Here is a 17,913-nt window from a genome sequence, read left to right on the forward strand (position 1 = left end):
ACATACACACTGACAGCACGCATACATGCACACTGACAGCACCCAAACATGCACATTGACAGCACGCAAACATACACACTGACAGCACGCATACATGCACACTGACAGCACCCAAACATACACACTGACAGCACGCATACATGTACACTGACAGCACGCATACATGCACACTGACGGCACGCAAACATAAACACTGACGGCACACAAACATAAACACTGACAGCAGGCATACATGCACACTGACAGCACGCATACATGCACACTGACTGCACACACTCCATCGCACATTCTGAGCTGTGGTGGGATCTGAGCTGCAGTAGGCTCCGCATCCCCGCACTCGTATACCTCTGGGATGTCACACAGCAGCCGCTGGGTCTGCTTTCTTCAGTTGGACCGGCGCAGCGCACAGATGTTGAGGCCTGGCCACGCCATGCTCGCTCTCTACTGCCCACTGGCATTACACTGTGCAGCTGATGCAAGGAATGTCTGTCAGGAGCAGCAGGCAGCTTCAGGTGCAGGGGAATGGCTGGGAAAATGCAGCATACGCCAGTTGCCCAGTCACCAGAGGGGCTGTGTGTCTGGGCTGGCTGATGAAGCTGTGAAACCAGCCTGGCCGAGGGTCAATGAGACCGGCCCACCAGCAAATATGTCCCACATCCAAGAAACATCCCACCAATCCGCCCCTGCAGCAAACCCACATGGCATACATATACACAGCATGCCTGCAAACATACACACACACACACACACAGCATTATTTAATTTACACAAACACATCTACAGTATAGCATAAAAAACATACTGCATACACACAAAGCTACAGAGTGTATTCAAAGACACACACACAGAATATACATGAATGCATACATACATACATACATACATACATACTGTAATACATAAATCACACATAGCAATCACACTTACAGACAGACCACAGGCTGAAGAGGGGAGCAGGCTGGCCTCCGGAGTTTGCTGGAGCATAGAGGAAGTGGGCGGAGCTTCTGCTGCTGTCTTCATCTCCCAGGCTGAACTGTCTCTGCTCTGCAAGCCCTGGCTCCAGTCCTGCTAATGCTGTTCAGCACAGGCTGAACGCAGAACCCGGAAACACAGCTGCCACCAGGTAGTAATCATCATCCGATGCCCTGGGCCCTGACAGGCAGCCTCCAATCTTGCTCTGGTGGGCGGGGCAGTGAGGAGGCGGCTGCTGTTAAGGTCTGAGGACGGAGTTCTGACGGCAGGAGAGTGAACGAGGCAAGCTCGCCCGTGCTCACGCCGTGCCTCGGCTTAAAGTCACTGCGCAAACCTGCGCATGCGCAGTGACATGCCGGGATTTTGTTATGGCGGTACGGGGTACCGGCGCAATATGTTATAGCGGTATGCCGTACCACCCCGTACCGCCACACTTTCACCCCTGGTTACACCATCGGAGGGTTACAAAGCAGTGGTATCTGACTGCTTTGTAATTTCCCCTCCGGAACACGACTTTGCATACGACTAAAACAGTCGTATGCAACCGTAGGGGAAATACCAATACTAAAAACTAGGTTTTTCATATTGGTAAATTTCCCCCATAATGTGTAAACTAATTTTTTTATTTTTGAAATGTAATTTCATGGCTGTTCATGTTCTTTGAGGGCAGATTACTCTGGAACCAAACGTTCCAGTTTCACTGGACCAAAATCATTCAAAGCCCACTCAAATCAATATGATACTTGTCTCATGTAAATGGGTCAGTTGGTTCCGAAGATATAGCCGGTTAAATAAGATAACTGGTTAAAGGGGGGGAGGGGTGGTTTTCTCTCCCCCTCACACCAGAAAATGCAGGGACTAGGCTGGTGTAAAAGGGGCATTTTCTGTAGTGAAAGGGGTATTATTTCAAATAGCCGGGACCTGCAGTGCTCTGAATACAGCCAGGCTCTGCCACTGTCAGTGGCTATCACTTCTGCCTGGCGGCTGTCCCCCATTTACAGCGAGCATGTATTCCCCTTGACAATGAGCATGTAATCCCACATGGCAATGAGCATGGAACCTCTGGCAATGAGCATGGAACCCTTGGCAATGAGCATGTAGATAAGCAGCACTTATGTAGCATAATTTTTAATAGGCATTATGGTGTTTGGCATAATACATAATGGACATAATGGCGTGTAACTTAACGTGTAATGGACATTATGGTGTAAATGTTTAATGCGTGCCTTTGGTGAACAATGTTCCTGTTTATGAAACGTATTGTGAATTTTGGCTTAATCTGTGTGGCGTTATGTGAATTCTGGCACAATCCGTGTGGCATTATGTGAATTTTGTCACAATCCGTGTGGCATTATGTGAATTTTGGCTCAATACGTGTGGCATTATGTGAATTTTGACACAATCCATGTGGCACTATTTGAATTTTGGCTCAATCCTTGTGGCATTATGTGAATTTTGGCTCAATCCATGTGTTATTATGTAAATTTTGGCTCAATCCATGTGGCATTATGTGAATTTTGTCTCAATCCGTGTGCCATTATGTAAATTTTGGCTCAATCCGTGTGGCATTATGTGAATTTTTGCTCAATCCATGTGGCATTATGTGACTTTGTCTCAATCCGTGTTGCATTATGTGAATTTTGACACAATCCATGTTGCACTATTTTAATTTTGGCTCAATCCATGTGGCATTATGTGAATTTTGGGTCAATCCGTGTGGCTTGATGTGAATTTTGGCTCAATCCGTGTGGCATTATGTGAATTTTGGCTCATTCCATTTGGCATCATGTGTAAGGGGCAAGTATAATGGGGTCTAGTATTTTGTTGCATAATGTGTAGAAGTTGTATATGGTGTTCTACACTACACTCAAGGACACGCCCCCTATTGAGTGGCCACACCCCATTTTCCGGAGCGCGCCTTCGGCGTGCGCACAACTACATCCTTCACTTTTGTCACCATGGTGGGCCTGCGTACTTTAAATGCCAGGGCCTATTTTTAATCCCATTCCCACCCTCTCTCTGCCGCTCTCTTAGCATGTACACTGGCACCACTAACACCGCCTCTCCCCCACCTAAACCCTCTTTTATCATGGTGCCCCCCCTGTCATTTTATCCTGGATCCGCCCCTGGACATGAGGGAGCTTGCTAGACTAATGAGGGAGAGAGGGAGATTGCTGCTATGTCAGGGAGTCTCCTGCAGAATGCAGGAGGGGAGGTAACTATGATGTAACAGTGTAATGTGGGCTATGTGACATGAGGGAGCTTGCTAGACTAATGAGGGAGAGAGGGAGATTGCTGCTATGTCAGGGAGTCTCCTGCAGAATGCAGGAGGGGAGGTAACTATGATGTAACAGTGTAATGTGGGCTAGGTGACATGAGGGAGCTTGCTAGACTAATGAGGGAGTGAGGGAGATTGCTGCTTTGTCAGAGAGTCTCCTGCAGAATGCAGGAGGGGAGGCAACTATGATGCAACAGTGTAATGTGGGCTAGGTGACATGAGGGAGATTGCTAGACTAATGAGGGAGAGAGGGAGATTGCTGCTATGTCAGGGAGTCTCCTGCAGAATGCAGGAGGGGAGGCAACTATGATGTAACAGTGTAATGTGGGCTAGGTGACATGAGGGAGATTGCTAGACTAATGAGGGAGAGAGGGAGATTGCTGCTATGTCAGGGAGTCGCCTGCAGAATGCAGGAGGGGAGGCAACTATGATGTAACACCTTACTTAGTACATAAGCTGAGGCCATACAGGTGGAACTAGAAGATTACTGAGTGACCTAAGTAAAGCATTACCAGCATTCACCCCCTTAAGTACTCTCATTAAAGTGACTTTTGCAAAGACCTCTTACCTCCTCCTGGTCATTAGGATGATAAGTCCTTTAATCACTGCTTATTCTTCTAGATCTTTCTGCTGCATTTGACACCGTTGATCACTCTCTTCTCTTACAAACACTACACTCCCTAGGTCTTAATGATACAGCCATCTCCTGGTTCACATCTTACCTATCTGATCGCTCTTTCAGTGTTCGCTTCTCTGACTCTACCTCCTCTTCACTACCTCTGTCAGTCGGAGTTCCGCAAGGTTCAGTCTTAGGTCCTCTGCTCTTCTCAATCTATACCTCCTCGCTTGGCAAACTAATCAGCTCTTTCGGATTTCAGTATCACTTGTATGCGGACGATACTCAAATCTATCTATCAACCCCAGAGTTGTCACCAGTGGTTTTGGGTCGAGTCTATGAATGTCTCTCGGCCATCTCATTTTGGATGTCTTCTCGCCAACTCAAACTTAATATTTCTAAAACGGAATTACTTATATTCCCGCCAACTAAGAACAGTTATCATCCCAATATCTCCATCACTGTTGACCACTCGACAATCTACCCTACCCCACAAGCTCGTTGCTTAGGGGTTATCCTCGACTCTGACCTTTCTTCCCCTCATTCAATCTGTTCCCAAATCATGTTACATGCATCTAAAAAACATATCCAAAATACGGCCGTATCTCACACAAGACACTACCAAATCTCTTATCCATGCACTCATTATATCCCGCATTGATTATTGCAATAGTCTCCTAATTGGTCTTCCCAAGAACAGACTCTCACCACTGCAATTTATAAATGCTGCTAGTGGCGTAACAATAGTACTGCAGCCCCCCCACGGTCGCGGGGAGGCGCTGTGAAGGTGCTATTGTAATGCCCCCCCATTCCCCGCGGCTTTACCTGTATTCGCTACGGTGGTCCCAGCTACCCTCCTGGCTTCATTCTGATGTTATGGAGACGGGCTATCATAAAATGGCAGACTGTTCTCTGAAACTGTCTGCTGTATGGGGGCGGACATTTTGTGATGTCCATTTTTCATAGCATCAGAATGAAGCCAGGAGGGGAACCGGGACCACTGCAGCAAATACAGGTAAATCTGCGGGGGATGGGGGGGGGGCATGGGCGGCCAGGGTGGTGGGGGGGGGAGTGGTGCTTTATTATCTATGGGGGGTTGCCAAATTATAGTTACGCCACTGGCTGCTGCTAGGCTGATCTTCCTAGCAAGACGCTCATCGTCTGCTGATCCGCTCTGCCAGTCCCTCCATTGGTTGCCTGTATCTTACCGTATTCAATATAAAACACTTCTACTCGCATATAAAGCTATTACCATACTGCACCAGCATATATCTCTGCACTTATCACAAAATATCTCCCATCTCGACCACTCCGCTCTGCACAAGATCTGCGTCTCTCTTCTGCACGGATCACTAGCTCCCATTCACTATTACAGGACTTTCATCGGGCTGCTCCCATCCTATGGAATGCCCTTCCACACACAATAAGACTCTCCACTAGCCTCCAAACTTTCAAGCGTTCCCTGAAAACTCACCTCTTCAGGCAAGCCTATCATATTTATATACCGCACACATAACCCTCTGAGGTACTTATGTATTATATAGCTTCCCTCCTGGACCTACAAGCTATGCTATTACTGGTGCCTGTACTTGTGTATCCTTCCTATGTCCCTATAGATTGTAAGCTTGCAGCAGGGCCCTCTAACCCCCAAGTCTGTCTGTTGTTACCCAGTTTGTTTTATCTCTGTTTACCATTGAGGATGACCCCTAAGCAATGAGCTTGTGGGGATTGTTGAGTTGTCAACAGTGATGGAGATGTCAGGATGGTAACTATTCTTAGTTGGCGGGAATATAAGTAATTCCGTTTTGGAAATATTAAGTTTGAGTTGGCGAGAAGACATCCAAAATGAGATGGCAGAGAGACATTCAGAGACTCGACCCAAAACCACTGGTGACAACTCTGGGGTTGATAGATAGATTTGAGTATCGTCCGCGTACAAGTGATACTGAAATCCAATAGAGCTGATTAGTTTGCCAAGAGAGGAGGTATAGATTGAGAAGAGCAGAGGACCTAATACTGAGCCTTGCGGAACTCCGACTAACAGAGGTAATGAAGAGGAGGTAGAGTCAGAGAAGCGAACACTGAAAGAGCGATCAGATAGGTAAGATGAGAACCAGGAAAGGGCTGTATCATTAGGACCTAGGGAGTGAAGTGTTTGTTAGAGAAGATAGTGATCCACAGTCTTTAACTGTAAGTCACTGGTTTCCAGTTTTGCTTATGTGTACTCTATACTTTAAGGAGTCTGAAAGGGGGGTCGGACCCGGCAGGTGCGATGATGGACAGCCTCGAGGAAGGAGAGATTGGATTGGTGGAGGAGTGATGTGAAGGAGAGGAGGAAGTGACGGTGTGGCACAGAAAGCAGGGAAGCGTGAGGAGAGTGGGCGTGGCTGGCAACACAAAATGAGGCCGCTACGGACGGAAAGGCGGTTGCTTAGCCCAGTTTAAGGCACTTTGCATGTCCCCGGTGGAGGCGAGTTAGGCAGGTCGGTGACTCTGAGCGAGTCCCTGCATGAGTCAGGCGGACTGGAGGCACCTCTAGACGGCGGGTGCTGACAGAGACAGGGGTGTGACTGAGTGAGGCAACGCGAATGCACCCACACTAGTGTGACCCGAAGAAAAGGCGCCAGGGCAAGAAGGTTAAACACAATGAACCATGGCCGGAGACACCTGGCGGGTACTATGTACACCCATTCAGCTTCCCTGTCTATACAGGCAATAGTACCCGAGGGGGACACGGGTTATCACAATCCCATTTCAGAGGACAGTAGGGGTGGATTGGGAGAAATTACCTTTGCAAAACAGCCACAGTGGGGTGACTTAACTCACTATAACACCAACCACATGTAAGGTCAGCGCGGGAACCATCTACTGAATTGCCCTAACAACCCCCCCGTGGAAGAACACTAAAGGGGATATTTAACACCCCACGGAGACACGGTCAAGAGACTGGTGGCAGCACCAAGCGGCTTCAGGCTACTAGTATTAAGTAACTGCGCCACCTAGTGGGAAGGATTTAAGCTCATCAACTTCTTTCCGTTCATCAGTAAAACAGCGGTCCTCCCCCAAGTAAATAGCCCCCTACCTCCCCTCGTCTCTGTAACCTAAGAACTCAACAATTGGCCGGCCACATTTCTCTACTAAAGGCAAGAGTGCCCAGGAGACAGCACACTACCTAAGCCAAATTATAAACCCTGTGCACAGGTCAGGTTATAGAACATGGTTACAGTGGGACAATAATGGTATCTGAGTACGTATAGGTTATGTTATTTGAAGTTCTTGATTGTATGTAATGCTCACAGTATGGATTATCCCTATGGTGTGGCACAGTGTTGTATTGATTACTGTTATGAAGTGATCTGATTTCCTTGGTGTCATTGGGTTGTGCCGGTGTTGGTGACGCCGTACTGGCTGGAAATTCCCAAGTTCATTCAGTAGCACAAATGTAGGAAAGAGTACCGACAGTATTTTCAAGCGCTCCCTCTCTTCATGTATCCAGACGCAACTCCGTCATAGATGTCTCTAATGGTTGCTCATGTGACATGAAAAAAGGAAAGAAACCACATTAGGGCCTTATTTTGGTTCATTCTTTCTGACAAAATCCTTCTTTTTTTTTTTAATTTCAACACTTTTTCCTTTATTTTTCATTTTCATCTACACACATACAAAATTAAAAAAATCAGACATATAAGAACACATATACAGAAAACAGAAGAAAGAAAAAAAAAATATATAAGGATTTACATAGATAAATAAATAAATAAATCAATATACATTTACCATAAAAATACCCAGGCAGATGAATAGACCAGAGAGCCTTGGCTCAGTCATTTACATAAATGCTTTAGAGAGGCATGTGATCAGAATTCTAGCCCCCTTGCCTTTTTCCCCCCTTTACTTCTATCTCTCCTTCTCCCTACCCACCCTCCCCCTTTCTTTCCCTTCCCTCACTCTCTTCCCTTCCGTTGCTTCCCTATTTCTGTGCCCTCCCTCTCTAGTTGTAGTGTACCTTAAAGAAATTGTGATTACTATGTGATTGTTCGGCGCACCTGCTGTGTGCGTATGTGATTTGTGTTTATTTATGTGCTTCTTGTGTGTTTCTTATGTGTTTCTTGTGTGTTTCTTATGTGTTTCTTGTGTGCTTCTTGTGTATTTATTTATTTATTTATTTTTTATGTGTTTCTTGTGTTTTTATGTTCCCTGTTCTTCTATACATATATGTACCTTATGTTCTTGTGGTTTGTGAGGTGAACTTAAGTAATTAATTTACCACTTCCCTTCCCCCCTCCCTCTCCTCCCTCCCTTATTTCTGACCCCATCTCTCTTCTACCTTATCTTTACACCCCTGATCATTTCCATCTAACCTAGAAAGAAACTAGGGAAAAAAAAAAAAAAAAACCCTTCCTTCACCTTCTTTTCTACTTAGACTATACACCTTGACTTTATATTCCTTTGGCCGGTTTACATTTGACTTTTAGGTTTGTCTTTAACCTTTTTTTCCCCCTTTTTCTTCCCCCTCTCTCCCTCTTTTTCCCCTCTCTCCTTCTTTTTTCTTAACACCAGCCAGCATTACAAATTCAACATAAAATTTTTTCATCTTTTAACAAAGGAGCATGGACAACTCATCAGTCTATATATATACACTTTTAACCATATGCCTATTCATGTGATCCTCTTTCAAATATTAAATCAACTTTTAAATTATATCCTCCCCTCTACCCAATCCCGCTGTACACCACCTATCCCATTTCTCATTAAATCTGTGTATAGCCCCTCTGGTTTTAAACATATGTCGTTCGTGCCGTACCACATCATTGACCAGTGCTCGCCATTTATAGATATTTGGAGTTTCTGTTGTTTGCCAGTTCCTGGCTATTATCACCTTGGCCATTGTAGTAAGGCACAACACATATTTATACATAATCTTTGAGTTTGTTTCCTCTATTCCAATTCCAAAGAGACACACTAAAGGGTCTATCTCTGGTAACATTGAGGCTGTGGTCCGTATATCTCTCCAAACCTCCTTCCAGAATTTATATATATTTGGACACTCCCACACCATGTGCCAAAATCCTGTATTTTCTTTTTGACACCTAGGGCAGTCAGAGTTATCTCTAAGACCTGCTTTTAGAAGAGATGCCGGTGTCCAATATACCCTATGCAATATGAAAAAGGATATCTGCCTAAATCTAATACATGGGGTTGCATTTTCCATGGATTCTAATATCTGATTCCACACTTCCCCCGTAACCGGACCAATATCCACTTCCCATTTTATCCTCAATTTTTTTATTTGGTCTGATTCATCTTTTTCATTTATTACCGCGTATAGAGCCGACATCCTTCTCTTTCGCCCCAACCTCAGTAACAGTCTTTTTACTGGAGAGTCTAAAATTACCGGTGGCCCTTCTCGAAACTCAGCTGTTATCGCATGCCTTAACTGAAAATATCTAAATAGTGCCCTATTTGGTATGTCAAATTCATCTTTTAATTGTTGAAATGTTTTAATCATATTTTCGCTAAATATCTGTCCCAGTTCTGTCACCCCATAACTAACCTATATATTATCCTCTGATAATTTCTGTAACTCCGGGTATCTATTATTGAACCAGATTGGGGTTGACCCATCTCTGGCGGACCAATTATATAAGGAATGGGCAAGTTTCCATATCATTAACGCTTGTCTAAGTATATGCGGAAACCTACCCGGTGATAGACCAGCCAGCAGGAATTGGAGAGGTGAAAAGGGAATAAAAGAGAATCTTTTTACCTGTTCAGCAATAAAACTTATCATTGTTATATCCAGGGTGCCTTTTACCCAATCCGACAAATACCCCAACTGTGAGGCTACATAATAGAGTCTCAGGTTGGGTAGCCCTAGACCTCCCATTCGTTGTGTTTTGTACAGTGTCTTAATTGAGACTCTGGCTGGACGATTGTTCCATATAAATGATAGCATTATATTTTCTATCTTTTTAAATATTTGCTTCGGTATATATATCGGGGAATTCTGTAGTACATATACAAATTTGGGCTGTATAGCCATTTTGACCATATTGATACGTCCCAGAACCGATAGCGGTAATTTCCTCCAGGCCTGCGCCCTTTCTCTAAAGCTCGCCGTTATCGGATCTATATTTAATGACACGTATTCACCCACCTGTGGTGTAATCCAGATTCCCAGATATTTAAATTTTGTAGTCCATACAAGTAGTTGGCTTGCCCTCTCTGCTTCAGGGATCTTACCTGATATAGGAAAAATATGGGATTTCTCCCAATTTATTAAGAGGCCAGAGAACACTCCAGTTCTATTAACTGAAGCACAGCTTTGAGTGATCCTTCTGTATCTCGTAGAAACAGAAGGGTGTCATCCGCATACATGGCTACTTTGTCTTCTGTTTCCCCAATTTTAATCCCATGGACCTCTTCCTTATCCCTCAACAAGCACGCCAATGGTTCAATGGCAAGAGCGAACAGTATTGGGGAGAGGGGGCATCCCTGCCTTGTCCCTCTGCCCAATGAGAACGCCTCAGATGTATAGCCGTTTATTGTCACTCTTGCTTTTGGAGCCGAGTATAACATCTGTATGAGCCTTATAAACTGTGGCCCAAATGCGAATTTCTTGAGTACCACCCACAAATACCTCCATTCGACAGAGTCGAAGGCCTTGGCGGCATTCAAGGACACCACCACTGCCCCCGACTCTGCCGAATCCTCATTCTGTAAATGACAAAATAATCTCCGTAAATTGTGGTCGGTTGACTTTTCTGGCATAAAGCCCGTTTGATCCGGATGTATTAATGACCTAATACTTTTATTTAATCTGGTTGCTACTACTTTAGCTAATATTTTTATATCTGTTGTTAGTAATGAGATAGGTCGATAGGATTCCGGAGTTGTGGGGTCCTTCCCTCGTTTTATTAATGCTATAATATTTGCCTCCATCATAGATGGAGGAAGTGATCCCTCTTTCATCAGGGTATTAAATAGATCCAGTAAATATGGAGCAAAAAAACTCCTGAATGTTTTATATACCTCTGATGGAAGTCCATCACACCCAGGTGCTTTTGAGGTCGGGAGTGCTGATATCGCCTCTTCTATTTCCTCTATTTTAAAAGGAGCCTCCAAAGCCTCTGCCTCTGTATTTGTCAGATTGGGTAGCCTCACCCCCTCCAAATAGTCCGCAAGCTGTCCATCCGAATATGTGGCCTTAGATGTATACAAAGAGGAGTAAAAATCACGAAAAACTGCTGTCACCTCAGCCCCAGAGTAACACATGCGTCCTTCCGCGTTCCTTACTCCCTGAATTATATTACTACCGACTGCATCGGCTCGTGACAAATATGCCAGATAGCTTCCATTCATCTCGGCGTGAAGATATTTCTCATGTCCAGAGAAGAGAAGCTGTCTCCTGGATTTTTCATACAGATAATCCACCCATTTTTTCTGCGCTTCACGCCAAAGTATTCTGTGCTCTTCTAACTGGGTGTTTATATATTGAAGCTCAAGCTGCTTATTGATGGTCTCCAGTCTCTCTTCCTCCCTTCTACTATTTATCTTGATTTGGGATATACTTTTAATGAAGAGGCCTCGTAAATATGCTTTAAAGGCATCGTGTCTAATCATGGGATCTGTTTCTATTTTATTTTTGGTCTGAAATTCTTTACATAGTGTAACTACCTCTTGCCCCTCCCCCATAAGGGTTAGCCAGAAGGCATTTAGTTTCCACATTTTCTTACCCTGATCCTTATTTGTCTCTATAATAAGGGATATGGGTGAATGGTCCGAGATTCCTCTCGGGAGATAATCTATCTGAATTACATCTGGCATTAAATCGGGTGTGAGTAGCACCAGGTCTATTCGGGAGAGGGTATGGAAAGTCGCTGAATAACAGGAAAACTCTCTAGCATCCCTATTTCTTTTTCTCCATGCATCTACTAGTCCCATTTCTGTCACAAATTGTGAAAAAGTTGTGGGTGAAGGGGTCTGGGTATTTTTTAGTGTTGTTTCTCGCCATCTATCCAATGTCCCATCCATAACATTATTAAAATCCCCTATGCATATTATCGGGGTTGTTGGTGATATTGAGATAAATTTAACTGCTTGTCGCATTACTTCGCTTGTATATGGCGGGGGAACATACACAGCCAATATATGCAGCAGTTTGCGATTGATGTGTGCACGAAGAAAAACATATCTTCCCAATACATCAATCTCACTCTGCTCCATTTGAAACTGGACCGTTTTTTTAATAATTACAGATACCCCCCTTGCATTGCTAGAGAAGGTAGAATTGAACATGTGGCTTACCCATGTTTTTTTTAATGCTAATACTTTACTACCCACCATATGGGTTTCAAGCAAGCAAATTATATCAGATTTATATTTCTTTATTTGTGACATAACCAATGATCTCTTGATTCTGTCCCCCATCCCCCTCACATTCCATCCCAATATATGGGTTTCATCTCTCCCCATCCTACTTATACTTAAACAGTAAACTAAACCAAAAGAGGAAGGGTGAAGGGAGAAAGAGAAAAAAAAAAGGAAGAAAAAGCTCAATATACCAAGGAGACGGGCCGCAACCAGCGGTATATCTCTCCCATATTTCCTCCCTGCCTTCGTGATCACCTTTCTACTTATTAAACACTGTATATATATATATTTTTGTACTTTTTGCAACCTTTTCCCATCCATTTTTTGTGCATACTTCCTTCTGTATTTAAACTTCCATAGTCTATTTACCATATGGTGAAAAATAATACAAAGAATCAAAAAACAAAAAAAACATATAAAAGTAAACCCTTCCCTTACCCTCCCTGTATAACCTTTTAAACCTAAGGCATACTTATACCCCCCATCCAGTATCACACCAAAATCACAAAAAATTAAATATAAAAAAGAAAAAACACTTACAAAATACAACAGATTAACTTTTGCATTAGGGGATAAGGGCATATAGATATACCCCTATGCTATCTACAGTAGGATCTCCTCCATTTATACTTTATACTAGACCCTGATTTTTGCCATAATCCAATGGTGGAAAAGAGAGCGAAGGGAGGAGAGGGGGACCAGCAAACTATCCCCGTCTTCCCCCCCACCTCCCCCACCACCGGACACAGAAAAAGCAAGTATCAAAACCAATTCTACATCATATTATTACTCATATCCTTCAAATTTACACTACACCAATTTAGCTAAGATAGCTGTTTTAGTGTTTGCTAATTGGTTGTCTCTCAAGCCAATTCTCCGCTTCTTTTGGCGATGGAAAAAAATGGGTGGCATTGTCATGTACCACCCTTAATTTGGCTGGGAATAACATGGCATACTGAATGCCTCTATCTCGTAGCTTTTTCTTAATTTGTATAAACTGTGAGCGGTTCTTCTGCACTTCTTGAGCAAAATCTGGAAACACCATGATGTTTTGTCCATCTATTTGTAGGGGGCCCTTTACACGAGCCAGCTGCAGGACTGCATCTCGATCTTTATAGTTTAGGCATCTTGCTATGATTGTTCTGGGGGGTGCACCAGGTGGTAATGGGCGGGCCGGCAGTCTATGTGCCCTTTCTATAGAGAATTGGGGGGTAAATGCTGCTTTGCCAAACTGATTGATGAGCCAGTTCTCAATAAAGCTTTCTGGTGAAACACCTTCTGCTTTTTCAGGTATTCCGATAAACCTAATATTATTGCGTCTCAGACGACCTTCGATATCGGCCATTTTGGCTTGCATGTTATTCATCTGCACAGACATTTCTGTCACTTTTACTTGCAACGGGACTGTTGTATCCTCTAGTGAGGAAATGCGGTGCTCCGTTTCGGTCACTCTGTCCCTGATTTTTTGCATGTCCTGGCGCACCAATGATACATCCACCTGCACTTGCCCAATCTTCTCCATCACTCGCTGTTCTGAGATTGCTATGGCTTGCAGGATCTGCTGGGTAGAGTGCTGCTGATCAGGGGGTTTAGGGGTTTCACTTTCAACTACTGAGGTTGATAGGCTAGTTTCCCCTTGTTTTGTTTGCGCAGAGCGTGTATACTTCTCCAATTTTGCTGCAGCTGCTGCTGCACCTCCTTTTACCATTTTGTATTTTTGGTATAGTGGTATTTTGGTATTGTGCTCAGGTAAATCAACTTGGCTCCTTAACACCCACTATCAATATATAGGCTGTGGGATATATGGAGGTTCACACCAAAAAATAGAGGGGAAAAAAAAAAAAAAAAGGAAAGAAAGTTCCGCTTTATTACTGTAGCTCACTCTGTACTGATAATGTCCTTGCTCCTTCTCACCCCAGCCACATTGATATATTCCAGCAGCAAATTTCCAGGCTAACTAATCAGCCACCTCTCAGCGCTGCCAGCACTTTCCCCTTGTATCTTTGGGGACTACAACCCCCACAATTCCCTTCACCACCTACTGGTGCCTTCCCCTCTACAGTTCTTGTCACCTCAGTCAATACCTTATCCGTATGAGCAGTCCAGATCAAACAGTCCAGTCTCCGGGACCCTCAAGGGACACACAGCCTCCTCCTCGCCACCTCCTCGCTCCCGAATGTAGCGGCGTCTTCCTCTCCCTGCAGCCGCACAGTCAGCCCAGCCGCCGGGTCTCAAGGGAAGCAGGCACTGACGCGGCCGGAAATTCAGCGCGGCTCAGCAGACGGTGCGTGTGCAGCAGCCAGCACCTTCCTCCGTCTTGGGGCAGAAAAACGCCCGACCAGCTCCCGCTTTTCCGCTGCCTGCTGTGGCTCCACACCGGCCACCGACCGCAGGTAGTACCGCTTGCAGGTATTTCTCCTCCTAGCTACCGCTCTTAGATCAGGGCTCAGGATTTTAGCGTTCGGCTTTGCTGGAGGAGACGCAGCTCGTGCTGCTACTCCATTACTGCTCCTAGCCACACCCCCGACAAAATCCTTCTTAGATGGACAAAACCATGTGCACTGCAGGGGGGCAGATGTAACATGTGCAGAGAGAATTAGATTTGGGTGAGTTATTTTGTTTCTGTGCAGGGAAAATACTGACTGCTTTATTTTTACACTGCAATATAGATCTCACTTTGAAGTAAAACCCCACCCAAATCTAATTCTCTCTGCACATGTTACATCTGCCCCACCCGCAGTGCACATGGTTTTGCCCATCTAAGAAGGATTTTGTCAGAAAGAATGAACCAAAATAAGGCCCATAGTGTGATAACTTCAAATGCAGTTTCTACCAATAATGGGTTTTATATGGTGAAACCGTACCCTGTGCTCTGGTCCACTAAATTAACGGTGGACTATTCTCACTTTGGTTTGAGGGAGTGATATGACTCCACGGTATGCTCCAATCCTCTCTAAGTTGTTCCACATAGAAGAACCAGAGAGATAGTGTCCAGAATGGTGAAGTACGTTTTTAATATGTTCAAAACAATACAATATAAAAAAATGGGTGTAAACAATGGACTCTCACCAGATGAAATGGTCTACAGTGTAAAAGCAGACAAACAGAGCATAAGATGACAAACCACAGGCGTCCCTGGATGCTTTCTGTCGGTATTCCAGTCCTGGTGTGTTGACCAGTGTTCACAGGTCCCCTCTGCCAAGCGTTTCAGACTATGAGTCCTTTATCAAGGCATAGAGACTTGTCCCCAAACCAGGGTATTTATACCCACATGCACAATTAAGAAACCAAACCTATTGCCAGACATGGATTTCTAACTTCTAAAACATTTCCCTTTCCCGCTGGATCCTATACCCATCTTTTACAATGAGCATTCCCTCTCAGGTGTGCGCTGAATTTGTTTTGCGCGCTTCTGTCTTATTTCCCCGTCCGGCGCCATCCACCGGAACTTCCTTGCGTTCCAATGACGTTGGCACCGGAAGTCTTTTGCGTTTCACCGCCGTATATGCTCCCCGGCGGGCTCTCCCTTTAACATTGGTTCCGCCTTGTGCCGCAGCCGGTACTTCATTGCGTTCGTACGTTTTGCTCGCCTGGAGTTCGGCAGTCGGGATTCAATGTCCCGGCTGCCGAGCGGCGAGAAGGGGGCGTGACCACGTGTTGATGACGAAAATAGATGAGCTCCGGCTGGGAGCTCTCCTATTTCCGGCTTTTCTCGGCAGAACGAGCCCGACAGCTTGTGCTGTCGGGCTCGTTCTGCGCAAAACCCCTGTTCAATGCTGTCGGGGAAGACAGCATTGAATAGGGCCGCGCAGCCATCTCCCCCGTCGGGAGATGGCTGCGGGAGCACGCCTAACATTGAATACCCCCCTATATGTGGTTTCTTTCATTTTTTTCATGTCATATGAGCAACCATTAGAGACATCTATGACGGAGTTGCGTCTGGATACATGAAGAGAGGGAGCGCTTGGAAATACTGTCGGTACTCTTTCCTACATTTGTATCTGTTCTGTGTGTTGGGTGACACATTCACCGGACAGTTTTAAGCTTGCTCCCAAGCGCAGTGTTTTATCTTGTAAATCTATTTGATATTCATTCAGTAGCACGCCTCTCACTAGCTGAGGACACCACTGAATTTGGAGGGACTGTTATAATAATAATAATAATAATAATAATGATATTTATATAGCGCTTTTCTCCCAATAGGACTCAAAGTGCTTCACCATTGTCTTTACAGCTCAAAATACACAACAAGCTTAACCGTAGATGTCAGTGAAATGCTTGAGTAAATAGATAAGTCTTTAGTCTATTTTTAAAGGATTCTATAGTGGGCGCTTCTCGCACTGTGCGAGGAAGAGAGTTCCACAGAGTTGGAGCCACAGCGCTGAAAGCTCGACCCCCAGATGAATCAGGGAGATTCTGGGTACTGTTAGTAGTTCTTCTTCAGCGGATCGTAGTAATCCAGTGGGACAGTAAGGGATCAGCAGCTGCTGCAGGTACCTTGGGCCTTGGTCATTTAGGGCCTTGAACGTGAGTAAGCCAATCTTGAAAACGATTCGCCATTGTACAGGTAGCCAGTGAAGGGCGTAGAGAATGGAAGTTATGTGGCTGGAGCGGGGCTGATTAGTTAATAGTCTGGCGGCTGCATTTTGTACCAGCTGCAAGTGGTGCAATTCTTTTGCTGGAAGACCCAGGTAGAGAGAGGTTATGCATAGACCTTAAGAGAGTAAAACATTAGTTGAATATTTAGTGTGTTAGGTATTATTCTATAGACCGAGCTTGGTGGCAACACTGTACGGCGCTTGTCACAGAATCTTAATAGTTAATCTGGGGCCGTGAGCCCAGGGCGGACTGGTGGCCTCACCGATACCCAAATTCACTGCACAATCCTATTGCCATTCATGTGAGCAGAATCATGCATTATGCTGGGTACACACCAGGACGACTAGGGCCCGATCCCCTCAATCTAGATCCAATTCCGACCAATTGGATGTAGATTGTGTGGTGATTGGGCCCTTTTCTGTCCTGGTGTGGACCGATACCGATCCGATGCGCGGTCCCGCGGGTCGGTCGGTCGTTATTGAGATCCTACCTGCTGCACGTAGGATCTCAATGACGACCATACAGCCGGCTGCGGGTCGCCATCGGATCGGACCCGCTCACGGTGCACATCGTGAGCGGGTCGTGCCCCCCCGCGTCACCGTGAGCGGGTCGGACGAGACACTGACGACCCGCTCACGATGTGCATCGTGAGCGGGTCGTCCTGGTGTGTACCCTACATTACAGTGTAATTGTTACAGTATGTTTGCACCCCACCTCAACTAATAAAATCAAGTTGTTGAATGTTATTTGTCGGCATTCCTTGGTGAATAGGCCTCCCGCCAACTACCCAGAATAAAGGACCCTAATACCCACGGCTTCAGCACACTACATCTGTCTGGAGAAAGCATTGGTGGCCACAATCGTGTGTCTGTAGTACCAGAGAGGTACAAAGGGACAGTCGGAGATCTGCCCATGCTGTCTCAGCAAGACTAATGGGTTTTAGCAAGTCTGGTAATGTGTCTCCTACAGCAGACATCCGCATTCCCAACATCAGTCTCCTCCACCTGATGCTTCGGCTCTGTGACCAAAAAAGTTCTATGGTAATGGATACATTTCTACCACTGTACTCTACAAC

The 17,913-nt window shown here is 45.1% G+C and overlaps 1 protein-coding gene across 1 annotated transcript in view; it reads left to right on the plus strand.

Moving 5' to 3' along the window:
• Window positions 1–1,028: 1,028 nt before the first annotated feature.
• The window catches only part of LOC146056546 (olfactory receptor 56A4-like), a 50,674-nt gene continuing 33,789 nt past the window's right edge, over window positions 1,029–17,913 (plus strand). The window contains exon 1 of the mRNA XM_083168396.1: window positions 1,029–1,123. The gene's annotated coding sequence lies outside the window, so the exon portion shown is untranslated. The remainder of the gene's footprint in view (window positions 1,124–17,913) is intronic.

The sequence above is a fragment of the Crinia signifera genome, unplaced genomic scaffold (genome assembly GCF_055691185.1).
Source record: "Crinia signifera unplaced genomic scaffold, ASM5569118v1 HAP2_SCAFFOLD_81, whole genome shotgun sequence".
Lineage (NCBI taxonomy): Eukaryota > Metazoa > Chordata > Amphibia > Anura > Myobatrachidae > Crinia > Crinia signifera.